Source organism: Aotus nancymaae, unplaced genomic scaffold (assembly GCF_030222135.1).
Source record: "Aotus nancymaae isolate 86718 unplaced genomic scaffold, 86718_ANA_hifiasm-v0.15.2.pri h1tg000122l, whole genome shotgun sequence".
Classification (NCBI taxonomy): Eukaryota; Metazoa; Chordata; class Mammalia; order Primates; family Aotidae; genus Aotus; species Aotus nancymaae.
In genome coordinates this window covers 2,167,156-2,179,036 of record NW_026988537.1, presented here as the reverse complement: position 1 = coordinate 2,179,036, position 11,881 = coordinate 2,167,156, and the positions used below count along the sequence as shown (strand labels likewise).

Here is an 11,881-nt window from a genome sequence, read left to right as displayed (position 1 = left end):
AGTGCTTGGAGTACAGGTGTTAGCCACTGTGCCCGGCCTGTCTGTCTTTTTTATTATAGCCATCCTACTGGGTGTGAAATGGTATCTCATTGTGATTTTGAACTGAAAAACTATTTTAAATAGTAAGATAATTTAATGAGATATAAAATTATTATTTAAAATATCAAAAGCCTTCTGATATATAAATAATAACCAGTTACAAAATATAGTGGAGGAAACAATGTCCCCCCAAAAAACATAAACTATCTGGAAATAAAGTTAAAAAAAGGCAAGATACACACTCCAGAAGAGCACATACAATGATAGTAATAAACACATAATTACTACTGAACAATGAAAAGGCATAGCTGTTCTTTATTTCCTCTTGCTGCTCTTACACAGGAAGACTCAACATCCTAATTCAACGCTCCCGCTCCCGCTCCCGCTCCCGCTCCCGCTCCCGCTCCCGCTCCCGCTCCCGCTCCCGCTCCCGCTCCCGCTCCCGCTCCCGCTCCCGCTCCCGCTCCCGCTCCCGCTCCCGCTCCCGCTCCCGCTCCCGCTCCCGCTCCCGCTCCCGCTCCCGCTCCCGCTCCCGCTCCCGCTCCCGCTCCCGCTCCCGCTCCCGCTCCCGCTCCCGCTCCCGCTCCCGCTCCCGCTCCCGCTCCCGCTCCCGCTCCCGCTCCCGCTCCCGCTCCCGCTCCCGCTCCCGCTCCCGCTCCCGCTCCCGCTCCCGCTCCCGCTCCCGCTCCCGCTCCCGCTCCCGCTCCCGCTCCCGCTCCCGCTCCCGCTCCCGCTCCCGCTCCCGCTCCCGCTCCCGCTCCCGCTCCCGCTCCCGCTCCCGCTCCCGCTCCCGCTCCCGCTCCCGCTCCCGCTCCCGCTCCCGCTCCCGCTCCCGCTCCCGCTCCCGCTCCCGCTCCCGCTCCCGCTCCCGCTCCCGCTCCCGCTCCCGCTCCCGCTCCCGCTCCCGCTCCCGCTCCCGCTCCCGCTCCCGCTCCCGCTCCCGCTCCCGCTCCCGCTCCCGCTCCCGCTCCCGCTCCCGCTCCCGCTCCCGCTCCCGCTCCCGCTCCCGCTCCCGCTCCCGCTCCCGCTCCCGGCTGGAGTGCACTGGAACAATCTCAGCTCACTGCAACCTCCACCTCCCAGGTTCAAGCAATTCTCATGCCTCAGCCTCCCAAACAGCTGGGATTACAGGCATGTGCCACCACGCCCAGCTAATAGAGACAGGGTTTCACCATGTTGCCCAGGCCGGTCTCAAAACAACTGGCCTCAAGTGATCCACCAGTGTTGGCCTCCCAAAGTGCTGGGATTACAGGCATGAGCCACGGCACCTAGCCCAATTGTTTTAATCTATAAATATAACAAGACTCCAACAAAAATACCTCCTAAAATTAGTGCCAGACTAGCTGTAGCTAAAGCTCATGTGAAATGATGATAAAGAATTGTGGCTTTACCCATAGACCCAGCCTTCCTGGGTTCTCATCCAGGCTTGCTGCTTATTAGCTGTGTATCCTTGCACAAGTAACTTAACCTCTCTGTCTCAGATGCCTCTTCCATAAAAGGGGATAATAATATCTGCCTGGTAGGGCTGTCAAGAAGATTGAATGAAGATACATAGAGCACTGAGAATAGTAGCTGGCACATGACAAATGCCAAATAAGTGCTAAGTAGTAGTATTAGATGGAAAAATAATTCAAGAATGGGTAGAAAAATCTTTAAACAAAAGTAATGAGAGAGGACTGACCCTACTAGATATTAAAACAGCACAGTTCTAGTGAATCAAAATTAAGACAGAAAGATCAATGGAATAGAGCAGAGAATCTAGAAACCCACATGCAGCAGAGAATCCAGAAACCCATATGCATGTGGGAATTTAGGAAATTATAAATGTGGCACTTCAAATTGCGCTGTGTAGGAGTGTTCACTGTAGGAGTGTTCATTAAAAGTGATTTTGGGACAAAACTTCCACTTCACTCCTTACACAAAAACACATTCCAGATGAAGCGAAGATAAAACCATAAAAGGAAAGCCATTAAAGAAATTACTTAATAATCTGAGTATAGTATGACCCCAAACCTAGTATGACCCCATAGTATGACCCCAACCTATAGTATGACCCCAAATTTTTGTAAGACAGAAAAACAAAAATACCACAAACGGAGTCAAATAACAGACTGAAGAGGAATTGTAACATATATCACAAACGGCTGTTTTTCATGATACCATAGAAAAGTGAACACAACTCAAGAACAGATAAATTATGGGAAAAAATTACAAATTATTCTATGTGTGGAAAGATAATCATCTTGATTCATAATAAAAGGCACAACCCAGGCATAGTAGCTCCCGCTTGTCATCCCAACACTTGGGGAGGACAAGATAGGAGGATCACTTGAGTCCAGGAGTTCAAGACCAGTCTAGGCAACATAGAGTGACCCCCATCTCTACAAAAAAAATTTACAAATTAGCTGAGTATGTTAGCATGTGCCTGTAGTTCCAACTACTTGGGAGGCTGAGGTGGGAGGATTGCTTGAGCCCAGGAAGTTGAGTGTGCAATGAGCTGTGATAGTGCCACCGCACTCCAGTCTGGGCAACAGAGCAAGACCGTCTCAAATATAGTAATAATAATAAAATTTATTTTAAAATATATGTACATGAATTAAAATCACAGCTAGAAGCCACCTTTTGAGAACATGTGGGTTGTGTGGAAACAGACACTCTCACATTGCTAGGAAGAGAAAAATGGATAAATCTCTATGAAGCAATTTGCCAATATCTATTAATGTACAGATTAAGAATACACAAACCTTTGAAACAGCAATTCAACTTTCTTCTTTTTTGAGATGGAGTCTCGCTGTGTTGCCCAAACTGGAGTGCAGTGGCACGACTGACTCACTGAAGCCTCTACCTCTCAGGCTCAAGTGATTCTCCTGCCTCAGCCTCCCCAGTAGCTGGGATTACAGACGTGTGCCATCATGCCTGGCTAATTTTTGTATTTTTAGTAGAGATGGGGTTTTGCCACGTTGGCCGGGCTGGTCTTGAACTCCTGACAGCAGGTAATTCGCCCGCCTTGGCATCCTCCCAAAGTGCTGGGATTACAGGCGTGAGTCGCTGTGCCAGCCACAATTCAACTTTCTAGGAATCTGTCCTACAGACAGATGTACTTGTGTACAATAATATAAGAACAAGGATGTTCACTGATGCATTATTTGTAATAGGAAAATACTGGAAATCTAAATGTCCAGCTATTGGGACTGTTAAATCATTACCATACGTATGCACAATGGAACAAGGCAGCTCTATATGTATTCATTCCTAAGTAAAACAAGTATAGCATACAATCATTTGTGTTTTTAAAAGGATACATATCACATATATCAATAACATTAATGTTATGACATAATAGATGTTAAAAATGCTGACATGATCATAAAATAAATCTGAAAATATTTCCAAGAAACCATTACCACTAATGGCCTGTGGAGAGAATTGCAAGGCTGGCCTATAGGAATAACAAGGATGTTTACTTTTCCCTGTACCCTTTTTGACAATTTTGGATTTTGCATCTTTTGTGTGAATTATCTTTCATTGTATTTTATGAGTTTTAAGGTTTCATTCATTCCTTATTTGCTAAGCTTGTGCAAAGCTAAGAGTTGTCAGAAAAAGAGATACAGTAATTCCTGTCCTGAGAAGCTGATGGGCAGTGGGCCTTGGACCTCTTTGCACTGAAATAATGGGGGAGGAGAGCGGGCGACCTTAGAAATGCAGATCCTGGGCCCCGCCCCAGTCTGACCGAATTAGAGTCCCAGAGTGACAGCAGAAATCTCCATTTTTGACGGGCTCCCGCTGGGATTCGGGTGCCTGCCTGCTCACCTGGAAGCCTCCATGCTGGAGAGGCAGTCAGCTGGCACAGTCCACGCAGGGCGTAGGCGCGTTTTCTCGTCCCTCCCTCGCAGCCGCAGCCCCGCTCAAGGCGCGGAGGTGTCACCCGAGATTCGGGCCTCCCCTGCACTCTCCTTTAGGCCAAAACCGCGACCCCTCGCTTTTTTGTCGCTTCTTTTCCTTTGCCGCTGCCACCGCTCTTCTCAGGACTTAGATCGACTGCCAAGTCGGCTGAGCCGGACCTTGCGCCACCGAGGCCCGGGGAGCTGAGGGGCGCGGGGCCCTGCGACCCGCTTGAGAGGAAAGGACCGTAATGCAGTGACTGCTAGAGCAGGGAATGAGAGACGAATTAAGCTGTTTAGCAAAAAATAAAAAAAGAAAGAAAAAGCAGACATGATTGGGGCAGAAGATAAATAGTAGGGAGACGGGAAAAAAAAAAACCACGACTCCGCCGGGACTCGAACCCGGAACCTTTGAATGCCTTCAGCCTCTAGAAGTCCAATGCGCTATCCATTGCGCCACGGAGCCACCTGTTGGAGTCTCGGCGCATCTGCCATGTTAAGCCAGAGGCGACGGTCCCGCTGTCTTCCGACCGCCTTTCCAGTCGTCAGTGTCGAGACCCCGCCGCCGCGCTCAGGGCACTGCCATCCGCCTTAGACACGGGCCGCAGGCTCCCGACCTCCCCGCAGTGGTCGCCCCTCAACTAGGTCGGCAAGCCAGTTGAGCGAAGGGCGGCCGCAGTCTGCCGTCCCGGCTGGTCAGTGTGAGGGCAGCCGCAACCCGGTCTCCTGCCCGGTCCGGGCCCAGCCGTACAAATCACGGTCGCGCTTTTCCCTCCCCGGCTCCCTTCCTACCCCAAGCGCCCCGCCTACCAGGTCTCTCCGGCGGCCGCTCCCGCCCGGCCGGGACCCCAGAGTTGCAGGCCCAGGCCGGCCGTTGCACCGTTAAACCGGGTCGGTGACGCCGAGCACTTACATCGCGCCGGTGAGCGGCAGAGGCCGAGCGGCCGCCCCTCGGGCCACGAGACGTAGGCGGCGACCCCTTCTCAGGCCTGGGCTCTTCCCTCGCGGCCCAGGCCGCCTAGACCCCCTGCAGCCTGCCGCGGCGAGGTCTGTGTGCGTGCTTGTGCGTGTTTATTTGCGCGGGGATCGGAAAAACGGGGTTTGGGTTGCATTTCGCTCCCCACAGACCCAGAGCCGAATTTCTGAGGTATCCGGGCTCTGGTGGACTGAGGAGGGCGACGCGCCCCGCTCCGCGGCATCCTCCGAGAGCTCATCTTGCCTCCAGCACCTGCTTCCGGGGACGCTGAGCAGCCGTCCCGAGCCCGCGCGCCCGGGGCCCGCGGCTGCGTGGGCGGCATATGGGAGGGTGACAGTACGCGTGGGAGCGCTGGGAGCATGCGTGAGCGGGTGCATGCGGCCGGAGGGCGCGCTCCCGAGCGCGGCCGCGGCGTTTCCCGGGGGTGCGGGCGGCGGGGACAGTAGAAGGCCTGGCGTCGCTGCCCGGAAGGGTGCGGTCGCCACGAATCTGAGAAGTGGCTGGGTGGGGGCTAGCGGGTCTCCAGCGTCTGCAGTGATCCCCATCCGCAAGACCCCGAAGCCCTTCGAAATAGACGGGCTAAATAAAAGCCGCGTGGTTGCTATGCAACTGCCGCAGCGAAACCGAACGCCCGGCCCCGCCTACGGAGGATTCGCAGGGCTGCCCCTGGGCGCGCTCTCCCGCTCGTCCAAAGCCTGTTTCCGCACCAAACCCGCCAGCCGCAGCCCACCCAGTGCTCCACGCCCCCCTCCCCCCGCCGCCTCACTGCAGAATAGTCTGGCAGAGTTCAAAAAGGGAAAGGGAACTCCCGGGAAGAGTAGTGTGGTAGGGATTTTACGGTCTTAAATATTTAACAAGCCCAAGAGTAAGCTATGAGGCGGGTGCACACTACCGTCTCCTTTAGAATATAAAGGAGGGAAACCATCTAAGACAGGTTAAAGAACTCGTGTAGGGACACCCAGCTAGTGAGCGTGGAGAACTGTGAAGAAGCTGATATTTTGTTATGTTTGCAAACTAACACGTTAGCTTTCACAGTTTCATCAATGCTGACAGAACACCCCAGACTTCTGAGTCAGAGGTAAAAGACTATTACAGCAAAAGCAGTAGCCAGAGCGTCACCAAGCTTATGTTGGCTCCCTGGACCCTAATTCTCACAGGAACAAAGCACACAGGCCCAGATGCATGCTTACACACAGATGGTTGCATTAGAGAAGAGGTATGCTGAGCTTGGGGAACCCACCATGTTATAGTGAGCAGTAAGCAAGCCTGCTCTTTGTTCCGTAGGGAGACATTATCTCATCCCTCAAGATTGCTCGCTGCAAACACAACGCTGAGAAATGGCCCAAGTAAAGTGTGATCAGGGTCTTGCATTCTTGGCACATCGTAAGAACGTGCAAGGACGCTAATGGTAAATCACCTCTCCAAACAGTAAGTGGCAGAACGCTGTTTGGTGCCAGGCCTATTTAATTCTACTGTAATGTAAACAAAATTTCTTGACAGCATGCTGTATATGTGTGTGTGTGTGTGTATGTATGTGTGTGTGTATATATATATATATATATATATATATATAAAACATTGTTATGCCCCTTTAATGAAATAAAATGTCTTCACATTGCATGCATGGGGAATTCTCACGTGGATAAAATTAGCCCTTAAAATGAAATATGGTTTTAAATTGTATTTATTTAAACAAATCTTTTTGGAATTCTGAAATACGCCAGGCACTGGTGGCATCTCAGAGTCTCCACTGGTCCTAGGAGTTGCTCACAGCCCAATGGGAGGGGAGATGCTCTGTGTGCCTGTGGGAAAACCATACGGAGGAATTCTGCTGGTGGTATTGGAGCCAAATCTCAAATGATGAGGAGTCCTTGACGTGATTAAGTGACAATTGAGACTCATACATAAAAATTCTGGAAAGGGGGAATTGGAAAAGAAACGATGTACTAAGGAAAGATGTGTATGTGTTTAATTCCATTTAATGAATCAAAGGAATACTTTTAGATATTTTTTTCCTTCTACTAGATGAGACCAAAATAAATCTTATATTATGAAAAATATTGGCGATACAGTGTTAGCAGCGAGTGTGGGAAAACCAGGCTTGAGTGCAGCCTCCTGTGAGCTATCAAGGTTGTAGTTTTTGTGCTCTGCAATTAGAAGACTCCTTTGGGAGGCTGAGGTGGGAGGATCACTTGAGGTCAGGAGCTTGAGGTTACAGTGAGCTATGATCGTACGACTGCACTCCAGCCTGGGTGACAGAGTGAGACCCCGTCTCAAAAAAAAAGGAAGAGGGAGAAGACTGGGAAAGTCACAGCCAAACATGGTCAGGTGTGTTGTGGTTCTCTGAACAATTAATAAGCAGTTTATAGGTAGCAATGTTACCATGTAAGAAAAATGAAAAGAGTATTTAGTTGCCATCTGGGGAGAAAGATTCGGTGGGTTTTGTTTTCCCCTTTTCTAATCTGGCTGAATTTTCTCAGGCTGTATGTACAGTAAACAGCCATTGTACAACCTGAACCAAGAATTCTCAAAAGTGAAAAAGCAGCCACTTCCTTTCTGCCAACAGAGGGAGTCAAAGCATGGTTTATAACCATCTTCAATTGGGTTAATTTCTGCACATCTGCAGTTTGAGTTTGCTGGAGAGCAAAGCCCTAAATTAAACACAGCTTCATGTTGGTGTTTTTGTTTTGTTTTCATTTTTTGAGACAGAGTCTTGCTCTGTCACCCAGGCTGGAGTGCAATGGCAAGATCTCGGCTCACTGCAACCTCCACTTCCCTCGTTCAAGCGATTCTCCTGCCTCAGCCTCCCAGGTAACTGGGATTACAGGAATGTGCTACGGATAATTTTTGTGTTAGTAAAGACAGGGTTTCACCATGTTGTCAGGGCTGGTAAAGTGAACTCCTGACCTTTTGGTCTGCCTGCCTCGGCCTCCCAAAGTGCTGAGATTATAGGCGTGAGCCACTGCACCCAGCATGTTGGTGTTTTAAAGTTTAGATGCATTATACATCTTTGGGAATCTGCAGTAACACCTTTAATGTTGGTACAGCAGGATTATTTTTAAGTTACTGTGTGGTTAGTGATTTCAGCCTTCCCAGAAGCTCTAGAAATCAACTGTACTTCTGCTCTATATATTTTTTCACTAGCTTTGCTTTACTCCAGAGGGATAAGGTTGTGGAGTACCAGTTTAATTCAATTCAATGAGTATTTAGGGACAATACAGTTAGGCCTACTGTGGGAATAAAGTGAAAGTTTAAGACATAATTCCTACCTTCAAGGACACTCCAAATTTCCTAGGAGAAATGCAGTCTATGAATGTGAAGCAATAAGCAAATGAAGCAAGGTAGCATGTGAAAAAGTGGCAAAATGATGGGGTATCCCTACCAGTAAAAATTTTTGAGTTTGCATCCACAAAGAATACGCATGCACTATTGTACTAATTATAAAACATACCTGAAAAGGAATTTTTAAAGGGTGAGCTTGTTAAAAAAACAAAAACTGATAGTAGGGGTTAATAGTACAGCCTGTGGAGTCAGGCCCCTGTCGTTCAAATCTTGGTTCTACCTTTATTTGCAGGACAGGATCCTTAACTTCTGTGCCTGAAAAATTATAAAATTATTATGAGAATTGCAAGAGTTAATCCTCTCAAGGATTTATCTCAGTCCTGGCACATGGTAAGTGTGTAACAAACATTTGCTATTGTGTTAGTAAGCAACTCTCAATAAAGAAACCCCACATCCTGCAGAAACAAAGGGCAGTACAGATTCAGCATCAGCTAAATTTGTTGCAACTGGAGGGACATTCTGCAGCTCCCTACCCCACTCCTACTCAGCTGTACATTTCCTTTCTGTTACCAAACAGAATGCAGCTTCTCAGATTGAAAACATCTATCTTCAGCTTCAGTTTCTCACAGTTCTCAGTTCTAGAACCTTAGGCACATTTTTATTTTATTTTATTTTATTTGAGTGTGGGCCGACCCCCACCCAGCCACTCAGGCGGGCAGGAGGGCGTGCACACATTTTTATTTTCATTTTTCCCACCACATGATTTCCCAAAACAAGGGTACCGTCCACCCTTAAGGACTTAGTAAGACTCATTTCTTGCTAGATAAAATCTGCTCACCCTGTAATCCCAGCACTTTGGGAGGTCGAGGCGGGTGGATCACGAGCTCAAGAGATCGAGACCATCCTGGTCAACATGGTGAAACCCCGTCTCTACTAAAAATACAAAAAATTAGCTGGGCATGGTGGCGCGTGCCTGTAATCCCAGCTACTCAGGGGGCTGAGGCAGGAGAATTGCCTGAACCCAGGAGGCGGAGGTTGTAGTGAGCCGAGATCGCACCATTGCACTCCTGCCTGGGTAACGAGCAAAACTCCATCTCAAAAATAAATAAAAAATAAAAAATAAAAAAAATCTACTCACAACATTGAAATGAAGGCCTTTTTCATCCTAAAATCTATTCAAAACATTGAAATGAAGGCCTTTTTCATCCTAAAATATATTAGTGCTGAGTTTGATTATTGAGCCAGGCCAATAGCCAAACCACATTAGGTGGCCAAGAATAGGGGAAGGAAATGACAATTTTCTAGGATGAAGAAAAGCAGGCATCAAGACAAAAATGAGGGTCGAGTGGGTCTTTATGGAAGTACAGTTTGGGGTGATGGAAGATGTGTCAACAGATGAGGTTGGGAAGGTAGGATCCAAGCCAGATATGGCAAAAGGGGTTAGGGCAGACTTGATTCAGGATAAGGAATGTGGCAATGGTTCCCATCTGGCGTGAGAAAGGCTGTGCTTTAGAGTGATTACTGTAGGAGGGATGTGTAGGCTGAATGGAGTGGGCTAGAGGGTCAGGGAGACTGCTGCATCCTATTTAATTTGAATGATTTCTTCATCTCTTCAGCAAGCTGTCTGAGGGTCTAGTTGTATTGACCTCGGGGCATACAAAGATGAAAAAAGCATGTGCTTGGCCTACAAGTTTTATAGAAAGGATGACAGGCCAGGCTCGGTGGCTCATGCCTGTAATCCTAGCACTTTGGGAGGCCGAGGTGGGTGGATTGTCTGAGCTCAGAAGTTCAAGACCAGCCTGGCCAACACGGTAAAGACCCGTCTCTACTACAAATACAAAAATTAGCCAGGTGCAATAATGTGCACATGTAATCCTAGCTACTTGGGAGGCTGAGACAGGAGAACTGCTTGAACCCGGGAGGCAGCAGTTGCAGTGAGCCAAGATCAACTGGGAGTCCCTGAATTAAAAAAAAAATAAAGAAAGAATGTCAGGTACACAAAAAGCTGTGATGTAAAGTAAAAAGGTCTTTAAGTGAGGTACAGGTGTGGTGATATGGGACTTCAGGGAAGGCAGAGATTACATTCTGAGAGAAGGAATTAAGGAGGGAGGCTGCATTTAAAATGAGCTATCTAACCTAGGACCGACTGGCATACAAGGAATGCTGTGGCTGGGGCACAGGAGTAGAAACCAGACTCAGGGGATGTGAGGAAGAAGATAGGTCAAGGCTGGGAAAATGATGGCGGCTGAGCAGTTCAGTGCACAGTGTCTAAAAGAGTGCCACAAACGTGGCCTTGGTTGCAGCAGGTGCCGGTAAAGGTCATTGGAGTTCAGAGTACTGGTGACAAAGTCAGGCATGGTTCTGTGCCATTAGCCTGTTCACAAGAGGACACGAGTCAAAGCTGAGGATAAAGGGAACATGATCTGGCCCCGAAAGGGGAGGGCTTGGGAGACTGATTTCAGACTTAGCCTGGTAGGCTGGTATTTAGAGAAGAGGTCTAGTCATGAAGGAAAACTGAGGCAGATGCAGGTATATTATATATGAGGCAGGCGGCACCACCAATTCCAGATCCAAGTAGTAGACTCAGGAAGAAGGTAGGACTATCTTGTAAGTGGCAGGTACCTGTCTCTGGTGTTAAGATGGCTGCACAAAGGCTGAGCCTTACTTGGGGCTTCAAGGCTGACCAGGCTGGTGCCTGCACAAACAAAAGACCATATTCATTCATTTGAGCATTGAGACTAGCCAGGCTCTCTACAAGCCTCTTGGGACACTTTGGTGAAGAAAACAAATGCTGTCCTTGCTACCATGGACCTTGCAATCTTGAGCAAAGTCAGACGGCAGAGCATGGATGAGTATAGGAAATAGGCATGACTTAGGAGATACAGCTAAGAAAGTCAGTGAGGCAAAGATCCCAAAGTGCTTCAAATGCAGGGCTATGGAGCTTGTCTTGAGCAGCCCCATGCCACCTCCTCTGAGAATTTTCCCAGACATTCGTCTGCAGCCTAGTCTGGTGGTGGTGGGGAGGGACTCCTGGGTTCCTAGGGTACTTTCACAGCTCTATAATTTTCTGTGTGGTTTTCTGTCTCTTCTCTCAGACAATAAGTATCTTAGGGGAGTGAGAGGAAGGTGGGGGGAACATGTCTTCTTTTTCTTTATCTGTGTAACCTTAATCCCTAGCATTGTGGCTAGCTTACGACAAGCAGCTTTGGATTTTGATTGAACAAATGAATGAGTCCTGTAGGCAGTAAGGAACCTACTTGACTATGTGCCTAGCTTATCTTTTGTGTTAAGGCAGAAGCTCTTGTAAGCCAAACATCCATGCTTTCTAGCTGTTTTGTAATTCTCCCCAAGGCTTAGCAGAATGCCCTGTACACTGTGGACACTCCATAAATGCCTTAATGCCTTTGTGGAAGTAGAAGTTGATCTTCAATGTCCTAATTTCTGCTTTCAGTGACCCAATTTGGGGGAGTAGGTCTTAAATTTCTTCCCCTCAGAATGACATCTCTGCCTTTCAAGTTCTCAACAAGCTAGTAGGGTGACTTTTTGGTAAGTGTATTTGGGAGGAAAGGCATTCTGAGCCCCAGTCCTGGGTCTCACAACAAATAACTGTCTATTAAAGCTTAGTGAATATTAACTGTTTAGCAGTTGAAAATAATAGTGAAGTAATAATAACATCACACCAGGCCCTTTTCTGGGTTCTTCA

General features: G+C 48.2%; 1 protein-coding gene and 1 non-coding gene across 2 annotated transcripts in view; one reads left to right on the top strand and one right to left on the bottom strand.

Annotated features, from left to right (window-relative positions):
* Positions 1-4,301: 4,301 nt before the first annotated feature.
* Positions 4,302-4,386, bottom strand: TRNAR-UCU (transfer RNA arginine (anticodon UCU)). Its single transcript is given in 2 exon segments — positions 4,302-4,337; positions 4,350-4,386. It is a non-coding gene; the product is annotated as a tRNA-Arg (tRNA).
* Positions 4,387-4,905: 519 nt separating this feature from the next.
* The window catches only part of BCAR3 (BCAR3 adaptor protein, NSP family member), a 294,360-nt gene continuing 287,384 nt past the window's right edge, over positions 4,906-11,881 (top strand). Inside the window, exons 1-3 of the mRNA XM_012439670.2 lie at positions 4,906-4,967; positions 6,181-6,324; positions 8,471-8,568. The gene's annotated coding sequence lies outside the window, so the exon portion shown is untranslated. The remainder of the gene's footprint in view (positions 4,968-6,180; positions 6,325-8,470; positions 8,569-11,881) is intronic.